General features: G+C 38.9%; 1 protein-coding gene across 2 annotated transcripts in view; it reads left to right on the top strand.

Annotated features, from left to right (window-relative positions):
• Positions 1-1,507, top strand: part of LOC148024497 (pentatricopeptide repeat-containing protein At3g09040, mitochondrial-like) — a 41,690-nt gene extending 40,183 nt beyond the window's left edge. Inside the window, exon 6 of one of the 2 annotated variants that reach the window (XM_087694152.1) lies at positions 504-1,507. The gene's annotated coding sequence lies outside the window, so the exon portion shown is untranslated. Of the gene's footprint in view, positions 1-353; positions 370-503 lie in introns of those variants that run through there. The other variant, XM_087694156.1, reaches the window with a different exon arrangement.
• The last annotated feature ends 10,753 nt before the right edge of the window (positions 1,508-12,260 follow it).

Genomic DNA, 12,260 nt, shown 5'->3' on the forward strand with positions numbered 1-12,260 from the left:
AAATATTGAACAAGTAAGAATCTTTTCCACAAAAGAGAGAACAAATAGAGGTTGGGATATTGATGTACTTAATAACTATAAGTCTAGTAACAATATTTACATGGTCACATTTTGAGAGGTCTACATGTTTTCTAATTCTATCTACAATTTAGTATCACCTTTGATTTTGAGAGATCATATATCCCATGGGAATTCGTGTGATTGATGGCTCTATCTTGCAATCTTTGTCATGTATCTTATGTATAGTTTAACTTTAACTTTTGGGAGTAGAAGATAATGGAAAAAAGATAGGATGTACATTCCTCTCTTGAATGATATCTCTTCCTCTCTCTTGTTTTTTATGATGATACTAGAGCAAATGCTTTGAGGTATTGGTGTTGAGGAATTGGTGTGTCCATGGTAGAGCTTGTAGTGGAGAAAATCTAGAGATTTGAAGTATTGAGAGAGATTCCATTGAAGCTTTGTATCGAGGTATTTGCCTACTCCTTGTATTGATTTGCCAGGTGTTCGAGCTAGCGATAGCCTAAAACTAGAAGGATTAAGGGGCTCAGCTTAATGGAAGTATGGGTCTAGGTAAAGCCAAGGTTATTTTGAAGTAGGCATTGTACCTTTGAGCAAAAAGAAGAAAATGAACTTTGAATCTTTTAGTTGAAACAGAGAGAAGAGGTTTTGGGAGCCTGAATTAAAATGGCAGTTTCTGTCTCCAAAATAGAGTTGTTTAGCTTGTGGCAATATGTTTTATGTAGAATGTTTCTTGGTCTTTATTTTTCTCCTTAAAAGGCGATTCAGTCCCAAATTTGATATTAATTGACTAGTCTTTTGAATCTTCTTGAAATTTCTCAATTTCAGCTGTTGGATTTCGAGATCCAGGTCCTTAATTTTGAGCACATATCTCGAGGCAGTTGTCAAAACCCTAAGTTTTATTATAAATTAGGCTTTACAATTGAGATTGATTAAAATCTCTTTCTTGGTTAGCTCAAATTGTTAGATAATATTGAGATAATTTGAGAGATAGTTGGGGGATGAGAGAGAATGTTATAGAGAAATTTCAGAGTTTCATTGTAAGAAACACTAAAAAACTATTACTGCCTTGCTCAAACAGCCATGGAAGTTGTCATCTATAACTTAGGACGATTAAAAATATTATTATCCCATTTTATATACTGTCATCTGTACCAAAAGGACCTTGGGCTGTTGTCACTTGCTCTTGGAGGGCTACAAACTGTTGTCACATACTATATGATTAATCTCTCGTGGTAGCTGTAAATTACATCAGCAGTCTCCTTACTCTTTCATAATGTCCTCTCACAAAATGCTTAGAATAGACTTTCACTAGTCCTTGAAAACATTATTTTCACTTACGTGGGCAAGTTTTACCAAGTTATAGCTTTTTAATCTCATTTTTAAATATCTAATTTATTAAATTAAGTTTTAAAATATTAATTTAATAATTATTTTAATATTTAATATTTATTTTTTTCAACTAATAATTAATTTAGCTAGATCAATTTTTCTTTCAAATATTCTTGGTTAATTATTGATCTTTAGATTGACATTAATTAATTAATTAATACTCAGTCTCTAATGTCATCACTAATATTAGTTGCTAATAACTTGGTCTATGCTCAAATTTGACATTGAATACTACATAGTACTTGTTATGCATAACTTATTACAACTTTTTCTTTTAATATATATTGCATCCTCAAGGTTCTTGGCCATGTTACCATGAAATAATTTCCATATGTTCTAGTGATTGATTGAAATCTCTTACTTTGATGGCTTAAATTGTTGAAAAATGTTGAGATAACTTGAGAGATATTTGGGAAATGAGAGAGAATACTGTAGAGAGGAATTTCAAAGTTTCACAAGAAATGTTAAAAAGTTGTTGCTTCCTTGCTCAAATATCCATGGAGGCTAATCAGCTATACAGCTTAAGACTACCAGAAAGACTACTTCATATCTTATATGCTATTATTTGTATTGAAAGGACCTTGGGCAGTTGTCACTTGGTTTTAGAGGACTTCAAACTGTTGTCACATGTTGTAGGACTAATCCTTGGTGGTTCCAAATCACATTAGTAGTCTCTTCTTGCTATTTAATAGCCTCCTATCTCACAATGGTTAGAATAGAGTTTCACCAATCCTTAAAAATATTTTTTCCATGTGGATGGATAAGTTTTGTCAAGTGGCATACTTTTATAATCTCAATTTTTAGCACAATTTAACTTATTAAATTAAATTTTAAAATTAATTGAATAATTATCTTAATATTCAAAATTTAATTTTACTAGCTAATAATTAAATTATTTAATAATTATTATAATGCTCAAAAAGCTAATTTCACTTGTCAATAATTAAATTGACTAATTCAATGTCTTTAAATATCCTTGAGTAGTTATTGACCTTTAGATTGGCATTAATTAATTAATTAATGTCTAGTCTTTAATGTCATTATTGACATTAGTTGTAAATAAATTGGTCTAGATCTAAATCTAATAACTGGTGCCACCTAATATTTATATGGTATAACTTATTACAAGTTTTTCCCTTGATACTCACTACATCCTTGGGGTTCTTGGTATGTTACCATGAAATAACTCCAATGTGCATCACATGTGCTAAATAACCTTGTATATTTGTTTAATACCTTAATCAAATGTAATTGACAAGATTAGATGATCTTAAAATTTCATATTCTCGTGATAGCTCTAGTCTATTGGCAAGCCATTCAATGATTAAGACACAAAATTGATTTTTCAAAATAAATTTTGCTTCTCATTTTCAATTATTTGAGTCTAGATACAATTCAAGCACTAATGATTGTAGTCCACAAGTGAAAGAAATTCAAAAAAGGATATATGGGTAAAGAAGACTTTCATAAAAGATGAAGGGTTACATAACGATAGAGTTTAGACTTTAGTCTAAATTGCTGTAGAAGATTGAATCAAACTATATAGGAAAAATAGTAATATTGATCATGGATAAGATGCATCCTCATCCTTGTTAATGTCCTGATCCTCATCATTGTTATCCTTTGCGTTATCTTTCTTATCATCATCATCCTCTTCTTGCTCAATAAAACAAATAATGCTTGCTATTAGATTTACAATGTCCAACTCTTTCAGTTTTTCTTGCAATCCTTGAAATGATAGATGTGTATCATTATCATTTTTTAAATTAATAATTGCCAAAGAAACCTTAGTCTTTTTTTTATCCTCTTTGTTTCATCATAGAGATAAGTTGAAGATTTGTATGGATATAAACAAGTTTTTTCGAATGCTTTAGAAGTAACTTGTTTCTCCTCTTTGTATGTATTAGAGAAAAGCCACTCTAGTTCCTCTCAAATGAAGAGGTGTAAGTTCCTTGAGAAAATGCCTTAATAGTTAGTTGTTGCAAATGAGGTTTGCAAGCCCAAAATGTTTCCCACTACATCACCCCTTCATGTGCCCTTGTCACATCCTTTGCAATATGATGTGCATATCTATCTACCTCCTTTTTATACATGTCTAATGCATCACATAAAACACCTTGCTTTGCAATATTATGAAGAGTGTGCCTCTTAATCACATTTATGCATCTTTCATGCATTCCACTATTACCACCTGGATTCTTTGCTCTTCATGTTGGATGCAAAATAGAAATAGCCACATATAAAGAAGAATGCAATATGTACCATCTATCAGCATACAAGTTTTTAATCTCTTGTAATTTGTTAGCATCCATACCCTTAATGCTGTCACATGGACGTGAAATTTTGAGATGATCTAATTTATTGATAATATTTGATTAATATATTAATTAAACTTGCAAGGTGATTTAGCACATGTGATGCACATGGTAGTTATTTCATAATAACAAGCCAAGGATCTCGAGGATGTAGTGGGTGTTAAAGGCCAAAGTTAGAATAAGTTATGTTTGACAGGTATTAGGTGATACTTGGTGTCATATTTTAGCTTGGACTAATTTATTGGCCACTAATATCGGTGGACATTAGAGACTAGGTATTAATTCATTAAGTAATGCTAGTCTAAGAGTTAATACCCACTCAGGGATACTTAGAAAACAAATTGATATAGCTAATTGTTAATTATTAGTTGGATAATGTTAAAAAATAAAATTAGAAAGCTGCCACTTGGTAAAACTTGCCCATGCGAGTAAAAAAAACGTTTTTAGGGGCTAGTGGAAGTTTATTCTAGCCATTGTGAGAGAGAAAGAGATTGTTGGAGAGCAAGGAGAGACTAGTGATGTGATTTGCAGTCACCAAGGATCAATCTTACAACATATAGCAACAATTTGGAGCCCTCTAAGAGTAGGTGATAGTAGCCTAAGGTGCTTTTAGTACATATGACATGATATGGAAGAAGGAGGTAACAATCTTTTGGGTGGTCCTAAGTTGATTAGTCAATATCAAATTTTTAGATAAATTTATCTTTTAAAAAGCAGGATGAATGCAATCCTTAAGTAAATTAAGGGGCAAATTGGTTTGGAGACTTATGGGTCAGTTTTGATAGCAAGAGACACTTGGATTAGCGAAAGAGGTTAGATGATCTTAGTTGTATTTCATCCATTTGCAATAAAAGTTAAAAAAATATCGCAAGGGGCATTAGTTTTGGGACCAATAAGCTATCTAATGTTTAAGATTGTATGGTAAAGTGTGCATTTCAGTTTTATGATTTGTTAATTACTTTAATTAAGTGATTAATTAGGCTATTTACTTGTTTGCAAGTCGAAGGATCTTTAAAATAGATACACATATATTCAAAATAGGCTTTGTATATTGTCAAAAAGTAACCCCCAAAATGATACTAGCTACTTGCATTACTTTGTTAGTGTGACATACTCTTTTTGGTTCAATCTTTACTCACAACCATGTGTTGCAAGCCATTATAACACCTTTCATCTAGTAAGTTTGTCAGCACAATGAACATATAAGCAAAGTGTATTTGAGTTGGCTTTTAACTAGCTTATTTTTGCTGAATTTGTGAATCGATGTTGAAATTGTATGTTTGTGAGTTATAAATGTGATAATCTTTGAAGCATTGGCTAATACTAGAGCAACTCAAGACAACTAGCCAATATCCTCAAATAAGAGATCTAAGCATGACAAGTGCATGTGGTAAAGAAAATGTTAGTAGGCCATTGTGACTCTATTAATTGTCCAGCTCCTACATAATTTGCTGCATTATCTATACACTTACACCACATTTTTGCAGCGCAATATCCAAGGTCATATATTTCAAAATCTCATAGATAAACTCTCTAGACTCATATTGTCCCCTTGTGTCTATTGTCTTTATGAACACATAATCATGTATGGAAGACACCATGATATTAATAATGGGTCTATGACAAGGGTCAAACCATCCATAAGCTAAAATGTTGTATTCATATTTTTGTCACTTATTTTTAATATCAAGCAACTCTCTATCAATGCATAAGACTTCATCATTAAGTTCCTTTATGTGAAGCATGTGATAAGATGTGGACTTATAGGTTGATAGGTTGGTGTAGCTTCCCTAATTGCTTTGACTATGTCCAAAAAGTATGGACTTCTCACTTTTCAACGAGAAATGTTCTTGGCATAAAATAACTTGCAAAGGGCAACATTAACATTATGCCTTGCTTGCATGTCCAAGACTTCTTTAAAGGTCCATATGATGTGTCTAATTTGTGCCTCTTTGAGCTTGATGGATGAATGTTACGTGAAGTGGAAATACTTGTACATTTAGCTCCAATATTAGAGACATTTGCATGGTCACTTGCAATGCTTGCTTCACCATGAGAACCCTCTCCCCAGCTAGCTATAGACTCATCAATAGTTGCATAAGGGTCTACAAATCGTGCTTCCATATGCAATCGATGGCATATCTTCTTCATTTGTATAGATGGATACGAGCATTTATCCACACCATTATCTTTTAGCCTAGGAAATTGAGCTCTCATGTGAGATGGATATCCATCCAAAGTGTGTTAATATCACTTGCACTTGCGTGTAAATTGCTCTCTTCTAATTTGCTTCATTGTTATTACAAATTTTCATTTTACGTTATAAATTTTTAACTAATTAGTTTGTCGTTTCACATGTGCATAAAAAATTGATTGATTTATAAATTCTTTAGAAAGCAATAGAGGATTAAAAAATTCTCATTTGATATTATATTTGAATGTCTAATTAAGGTGTAGCGATGGATGAAAATGATCAATTGAATTTAAATAAGAAAGAATGCAAGAAGGAAATAGATGTTGCTTTTGAATTATTTTCAAGTTTCATACCTGTGAAGCAGCACGACAAATTGTCATACGCATTCTTTCTTGGCTTTTTGTTAGTGATGAGTCAATTCATAACGTTAATATTTGCATGGTGTAATGATAGGCACCTACCATGGCAGGATAAGAAAAGGGGGGTAAACTTCCATTCACTGAATAGGAGCTGACAAAGTATGGGATCAGTGTTGAGACATGTGGATTTAGCCAGTTCATGTTCAAACATACCTTGAATTTAGACGATGCTATCTTCGAAGAGCCGGAAGTGAAGAAGTTGGTGGATAAATGCAACCTCCGAAAGTATGTGGAAAAGGTTGGACAGGTTGTAGATTACAGCATGTGCGCTGACTTTTTAAGGAGCTTTGATGAAGGTAGGAGCTGTGGCAAGGTCACAGTAATGACTAGTGACCATAAAAGAAGGGTGAAAGTGCCCCTTAATGTAGCTATCGTCGAGAAAGCCCTGAGGCTTGTGTCCAAGAAGGAGAGGCGCCCAAGAAGAGATGTATATACCATGATGGGAGTCAAAAAAGATGACGTGCACACAGTGGATGGGATCAGTTTGGCTGATATTCCAGACCCCGCAACAAAGATGCAAGCTAAAATGGTTCATGCCATTTTCTCAAGACAGAGATACAACGCTTTAATGAACAGAATTAGGGTGTCATTACTAGAGAGCATCGTTGTTGGAGTTCTAGAGGAGGTGGATTGGAACGGTTTTGTGCAGAAAACTATTAAGAGTTCAATTGCGCTCCTAGATCCAGCCGCAACACCAGCTGGTGGGAAGTCTCCTGCTTCTACTGCACGATCCGTAAGGAAAAAGCCTGCCTCGAAAGTCTCCATAATCAGATATGGCAGTGTCCTGATGGCAATCATCCATGAGGCTATCAAGGATGCTGGTGTAGATGAAGAGCAAGCTGTGCATCAAAGCTCATCTCATTGCGAGGAAGAAGGCTCGAGTGAAAGGACAATAAACGACAAAGGAGAGCCGGAGGTACCACCTACTCAAGCGGCTAAACTACGGGAGAAAAAGAAGAGTGATAAGAGCCAGAAGGAGAAAAAAAAAAGACTGAGTAAAGAAGAGCGAGTCGAGATGAAGAGGGCTCAAAGAGAGTCACGAAGGGTGGAGGAGGAACGAAGGAAAAAAGAAGAGGAAGAACTCGAAAAAATTAAAGAAGAATCAAAGAGGGCAGAAGAAGAGAGGCAAAGAAGGGCAGAGGAGGAAGCCGAAGAACTAAAAATGAAAGAATTTGTTGAGTTGGCAGAGGCCACTCATAGATCTATCGAAGAAACCCATGGGGGAGGAGAGATCGATCCTTTGAGTCCCCGCCATGAAGTTGAAGCAAGTGGCAATGTGGAAACAGCCCCAGTAGTTGTAGGCAAGTGCAAGTCTCTGCTGCACCCCTTGCCTTCCTCCTTTGTGCCAGTACCAACCGACACCACAACCACCCCGCAACCCACGCCCTCTCTAGACATGACCCAATTGATGAATATGATGCAGCTACTTGTCAGTAAAGTGGTTGAAATTGTACCAGAAGTCGGAGCAAAAAGGCCCGCTGCCCCACAGATGCCGAGTCTAGGCAAGATCCAAAACAACAGAAGCTAGAGGTATCAACCACTACAGCCCCTACTCTCGTGCCATTTGGTGCTGACTATGATACTTATGTGGTTGAGCTTCTAGTACAATTGGACAATGCAAAAGAAGATAGCCTTGGTGGAGTTCGAGAAAGAAAAGGAAACTTCAGCAGCCTTAAGGCTAGAAGTTTCAAAGCAAGGAGTTGACCGAAGAAGGAAAGTGAAAACTCTACAATATCAATTGGAAGCAAAGACCAAGGAAGCCTAGGACAATGAGAGCCACCTAAGACAAATGCTAAAAGATGAAGAGCAAAACCTGGTGGCAGAACAACGAAGCTTAAAGTTACTAGTGCAGTAGTATGCTGACTTTGCGACAGAGAATTGTCAAATTGAAAAGGTACAAACAGATAGAAGCTCAGGAGGGCGAGCCAAGTGAGTAACAAGGAGATGCCATAGCTTTTCGGCTATGGTATGAACTTGAAGAACAAGACAGATTGGAGAGGGAAATAGAGTTCTTAGAACAGGAAAGGTCGGGAGTTCCGCAACAGAAGCACAAAGGCTGCAGAATGAGGCACAACGATTGCAAGATGCATTGGAGATTACCAAGGGAGACATAAAGGCCCTCATGGCCATGGCCTTCACCCAAAGAAGATTGCACTTTGCAGAGATCCAAAGTCACGAGTAGCTTGTGCAAGAAAAGACCCTTGGTGGATTGCAGTATCAAGTCCCTAGGGCGATCAGAAGTAGTTGTGTCTTTTGTTGACCTTTGAGCACTCATCTGTGTAGATCGAACATGAGTTGATCTAGTCACATTAGGTGGCTCAGGCATATCCTTGGGTCGAGAGTAACAGATGGCGTCATGTCCCACCTCTTGGACAGTTGGAAGCTTAGACGGAGATAGAGATTGGAATTGAGTAGCAGTACTTGACGACTGTTGTGCTTCGTGTGTCCGTTTAGGGAAAGAGGGTGTAGGAGACTTGGGACTCCTAAGTGGTTTTGACTCTGGCTGGGAGATTTGCTCGTGGCTGTTAGATGATTTTGCTATTTGCTTTGTTGAGCATTCAGCCTTATCATGAGCAATGTTGTGCATGTGGTGCTCATTATCCTTTTGGGCAGTCAAAAGCTCCTTGAGCACTAGTGGTCCTTGTGCACGCTCAATGGCTACATATGACATTTGCTTATTAAGCATGCTAGGTTGAGGCTCTTTCTTTCGAACACTCATGTCTGCTTTCTTGCCTTGATACCTAGAGTTTCTCTTAGATTTTCTCTTGTGCTTCATTGCTTTTGATGCACTCTGGCCTTCAGCTGATAGAGGTGGTGTAGCAGGGGATTTTGGTACCCAAATCCATCTGTTACCTGCGTAGTACCCTTGAGCACGTAGCAACGCTTTGGGTATCCATCACGGCATTGTGCTGACCCTCCATTGATGCCTGCGTCTATAAGGCTTGGGCTTCTTTTGGGGTCTTCTACGATATTTGTAAGTCCAAAGTCCGTCCCTGGCATTGTCTCTTGACCTTCTTTTTTCAGGCCTGGCCTCACTCACTGGCTCTCGTTGTTCGACCTGTGCTTGTATTAACTCTTCCAACAAGTCCTTGCTCTCGTCAGCAAGCTTGACTGTTATGTCAGTACCTTGCTTGCCTTTCCCTCGAGGTTTGATGAGGTCACCCTTGCTAAAGGTTGTGACTATCCTCACACCCGGTAGTGTCAAGTGTATCCTCTGTGCTATATAGTCGGCCTCACACTTGGTCGCCCTTTTGAAGGGTCTTCCTAGGAGGGTTTCTTTCCCACAGCTAGCACTATTTGGAGGAACATGAAATAGGATAGACAAGCTTTCCGTTTTGATTATCGCAAGGATTTTGCACTTCCCTATGAGTGCTTGTGGGTGTCCCCCATAAGGGCTAAGAGTTGCACTAGTCGGTGTGAGCTCTAGTTAGCCTAGTAGGGTCCATGATTCATAGGTCAAGATGTTAAAATCTGCTCCTTCATCAATCAGAGCATCGATAGTATGCTCTCTTTTCGCGGTGAGTTTGACCCTAAGATAAGCAGGTGATACTATGTCTTCATCTTCCGGGTCTTGGCTTATAAATTTAAGTCTTCTGACAGATGCCCTTGAGTCCCCATTTGCATGACCAGACGTGGATTCTCCACCGTCTTGGGTTGTCTGTGTAGTGTTGCTCAAGATACATCTCTCGTCAAGAGTGTCATGTCTACTCATCTTGGCCTTTATACCTTGCTGATGATGCATTTCACTCTGACTAGACATGGTATGAACACAATGTCTTTGTGTTCTCGTGGTGTGGCCTTTTTGCCCTTGATGGCTAGATTGGCCCATTGATGTTCTAGGGTCTCTATTTCTCTCTGTTTGGGTATGGGCTTTTGGCTGCTCTTTTGCAAGCGAGAATCCATGCTCGTGTAGAGCCATTACTTCACCAGTGTCCAATTTGGAGGACCTGTCACGGAGCGCGTTTTCTCTCCAACCTACTTGGGGGAGGTACGGAGGGAGCAAAGCCCCCTTAGCGGGGGTTCGGGGGGGGGGGGGGGGGGGGGCAGTCCCCCTCGGCCCACAGGGCCATTACGGTAAACACCATTTGCAATTTGGAGGACCGCTTATAGCCAAATTTTGAACTACTTGCTCTAAGTTTTAGCCCAGTGATGGATCTGTGATGTACCTTTAGCTCTACGTGGTCTTTGGGGTCAATCTCGGGGTTTAGATGTGTCAAAATTTGTGTTCTAGATACCTGTCCAATTTTGACAGTTTTCTGTCTGATTCTTAGATGTCTGATTTTCAGGAGTCATTTTGGGTGGTCCAATTTTGGTCACGTTCGATTCTAGGAGTTGGTCCGATCAGACGACAGTTCGAGTGTCCGAGTCCGAGTGGTCCGATTTCCAAAATCAGACGGGTTGGTCCGATCAGACCGATTTTGGGTGGTCCGATTCTGAGACGCGGATGGCCTAGTACGACTACGCAGCCGACGGCCCGCGAGTTGCACGCGATGCCTCTAGACTGACGTCTACTATATCGAATCGTCCAGCGCCTTCCAGATAGGTGCAAGACACTACAAGGGAATGCCAGACATGCCTGGAACCACTGTGGTGCTTGAATCAAACAACACTCTAAGGATCTGTGCCCCTGTTTGCTTATTTTAGCCTGTTATACAGCAACAGAGAACTCTACTGTTTGTTTCTTTTTCTTTGTTTTTTCCTATCCTAAATGTATCCAAATCATAAAGTAAATACCTACACTACTCCATCTCACAACATAAATCTCAAAAAATAAAAAAACCTACTTGCCAAGGAGATCGAATATCATCTTCAACCCCCTCCCTTTCTACCTATCTCAAGCACCAGTTCAGGGAAACCCTTACTTTGATGCTCGATTCGAAGCGCGCAAGCACTCAAGGCTTGAATCCGTAGGTCCCGGCAACGGTACCAAAATGAAGGGAGCTTTCGCTCAACCGCCAAGACCCACGTACCGCTTATTGTTTCAAGCGTTTCAAGCCGAGCACTAATGGCTACCTCTCACATAACCGATGCGCCATCCATATCTAAGGGTGTAGTGAGCTTACCTCCGTGCCGTTTGAGTTACCTCCTCTCCCGCGTACTTCGGTAGCTCCACGATCCAAGTGCAAGCTTCAAGCTAGCTTGATCCTCCCACTCCAAGCTTCAAGCTCCATTGTCGCAAGCAAGAGAAGAGAAGAGAAGAGAAGAGAAGAAGAGAGGAGAAGATGGAGAGCTTCTCCACCCCAGGGTCCCTCACCCTCACACTCACTCCCTCACACTCTCACACTCCCTCTCTCAAGCACAAGCTCAAGCAAGCAAGAAGAAGAAGAAGAAGAAGAAGAGGAGAGCTACTTTTGGCCACACACAAGAATGAGCTTCTCATTCACTTTTCAACTTTATATACAAAACCCTAAATCCCTTTTGGGCAGTCATCCCCTTTTCTCCTTTTTTACATGGCCGGTAGGCCCTTTTTCCCATTGTCCTTCTATCTTCCTAGCTTCCTTTCCACCGCCCGTCTACATTTACAAATTGCATGGGTGAGAGCCCAGCGCTCCTTGAATTAAACCATGATGCGCTTGTGCTCTTTTACAAAAGTTTTGACTTGCGCTTCCTTGTGCGTCTTTCTCCCTTATTTAGGACTCTTCATCTTGTGCGTCTTTGTCTTCCGTTTCTCTTTACCTTGGCCTTTGTCTTTGTCTTCTACTTTAGCTTTTTCGGATTTTCCACCTTCGTTCGTTTAAGGGTTAACAGCCTCCATCTCTCTTCTTGTCTCTTGAGTGAGCTTCTCCTTGTGCATTCTGTGTGTGTTCGGCGTAGCATCTTGAGCAAGTCCCCCACCACACAATTCATGACACATGTCCTTAGGCTTAATCCCACTACATTTGATCAACTTTATCTACTTCTGAATCAATACATTATATA

The sequence above is a fragment of the Lygodium microphyllum genome, chromosome 15, assembly GCF_053477565.2.
Source record: "Lygodium microphyllum isolate KBCC chromosome 15, Lygodium_microphyllum_v1.1.10, whole genome shotgun sequence".
Lineage (NCBI taxonomy): Eukaryota > Viridiplantae > Streptophyta > Polypodiopsida > Schizaeales > Lygodiaceae > Lygodium > Lygodium microphyllum.